General features: G+C 40.0%; 1 long non-coding RNA gene across 1 annotated transcript; it reads left to right on the forward strand.

Moving 5' to 3' along the window:
- The first annotated feature begins 606 nt into the window (after positions 1-606).
- LOC116192356 lies at positions 607-1,507 on the forward strand. Its single transcript, XR_004154052.1, has 2 exons — positions 607-907; positions 992-1,507. It is a non-coding gene; the product is annotated as an uncharacterized LOC116192356 (long non-coding RNA).
- Positions 1,508-2,129: the final 622 nt, after the last annotated feature.

A 2,129-nucleotide genomic window follows, 5' to 3' on the forward strand; every position in this document is an offset into this window, starting at 1 on the left:
GGTAAAATTTGACTAGCCTATATGCAATAGGGTCTTTAGAAAGCTCGAGTTTATAAATTGTGGCACCCAATCTCTTATAAACCATTAAATTCCTCTTAACTATTATGTGTAGGAATTCTTATTCTCAACAATTACTATTTATTTCAATCAATAAATAACTTTACAGTTTTACTATGTAAAACATAAACGACAAATACATTAGTTTCTTTCCATGCCTCTTTATGCTCCCATGGGCTGAGAAAAGGATGTTATCACCTACTTGGTCTCCCAGTTAAATGTCGAAGCACTGTGAAACATCGGCAATAGATTTTCCGGTCTTCATACCTCTCTCTGTTTCATAATTTCGCATCTAACTGAGAATTGAGTTATCGATGATATAACTGGGTCGGTCATTTGCAGTAATCACACGAGTGGATCTCCGATGCTCGTAGGTAATTGTTTTTCAAAAGCCGACTTCGCAGTGGTGTAGATGGCACCCTGTGTTCTCGATTGTTCATCATATCTTGCAACTGCAAATCTGCAACTCAAGCAGACAAAACCTCCTTCCCTCTCTTCCATTGAATTCGTTCAATTTCTTTCTAGACAAGACCAGGCATTCCACCGAGTCTCTCTCGCTGGTGGATCAATGGATCATCTTCCGACTTCCACCATTTCCTGTTCGAGAATAATCACGTTTCTCTCCTTCTATACATGACATTCCCCTGCAGAGGACCCCAGCAGCCATGGCTTCCCACAAGAGAGCTTAGCTCGCACTCGCTGCCTTCCGCAGCTTCACCTCGAAGCTCGCTCCAGCAAGAACTCTCGCCCCACAGTCCATTTCAAGAATGCCCCGACTGGGGCCTGCGATCTTGGCTCACAATACTGCTAAAGTCCCGATCTTGTCCTCTCTAACTTTCCACAGCCACAGGTAGGGCATCTTTTTTATTTTTTCAAAAATAACCCCACCCCTCTCTCGCTCATCGACTCTCTGTGCTGCTCTTCGTCTACCCAGTGTCCGTTCACCCTCGATCCACCCATCTTACCACTGCCTCGAATCACAGCAACAATCGATCGGGCAGAGCAGGAAGCTCGAAGATGTTGACGAGGAGAAGCCGAGAAGAGACAGAAGGAGGAGGAAAACTCGAAGCTGTTGTGAAACTTGCTATGGTCGAAGGAGAAGAGGAAGCTTGAAGTAGAGAGGTGAAGAGAAGACTAACTAAACTGAAGAGTGAAGATTAGGATTTCAATTCAGGCTTTCAGTTTTAGCCTTCAGAGTTCAGAATCGATTGATTCCAGTTCATTTGGTCGGATTTTCCTTTAAAAAATTCCGAACCGATGCAACTGGTTGGTTCACATGGGTTTGATGGATTTGTTTAAAAACCAGCTGGATTTTTTGGTTCAATTATGCATTTTTGGTTTTCAAAGTAACCCGATCGGACACAAGTCCAGTTTCTGTTCCGGTCCGATCCGTCGAATTACTTGATTCGATCTGATTCTAATAACACTGATCCATATATAATAAATCAAACTTGATTTCCTTATGGAGCCATTATAGACCGCCACATCGTGCCATATGTATTTTTTTAATATCTTTTATTGTTTAGAAATTATAACATGAAATTTTAGACAATCTAAAAATGTTCTTATTAAAGGTCTTGTGTTTATTCTTTCTACCAATGTACTCGACATATTTCCGATCTCCAAGTTATTCCTAAATTTTCATTTTATTTTATTTTTGGTTATAGAGTGTTGGTGCAAGATCTTTAGTATAGTGAAAATGAGCAAATAAGAGAGACGATTTCTAGGCACATGATTGATTTTATTAAGTCTTTATTCACCCCACTAATAGTATGCAATTGGGATCTCCCCAACGAACCTTTAGGATACAAAGAAGACAGCGATCGATTCTGTCTCGCACTAATAGAATCAATCCCTGAGCATGTAAAGAAGCTACAAGATGATATAATCTCGTTTAAGTTTTCTGCAGCCAACCGAGAATGAGAGTGATTTGAGAGAAATGGGGAGAGAGAGGGAGACAAGAGATTTTCTAATGAAAATATTTCCTTCATACCTTCTATTGTGGAAAACATTATTTTATAAGACATTTACGTGTCTATTGGAAGCGGAAAGTCCATTCAAATTGTTTTTTT

The sequence above is a fragment of the Punica granatum genome, chromosome 1 (genome assembly GCF_007655135.1).
Source record: "Punica granatum isolate Tunisia-2019 chromosome 1, ASM765513v2, whole genome shotgun sequence".
In the NCBI taxonomy this organism is placed as follows: Eukaryota; Viridiplantae; Streptophyta; class Magnoliopsida; order Myrtales; family Lythraceae; genus Punica; species Punica granatum.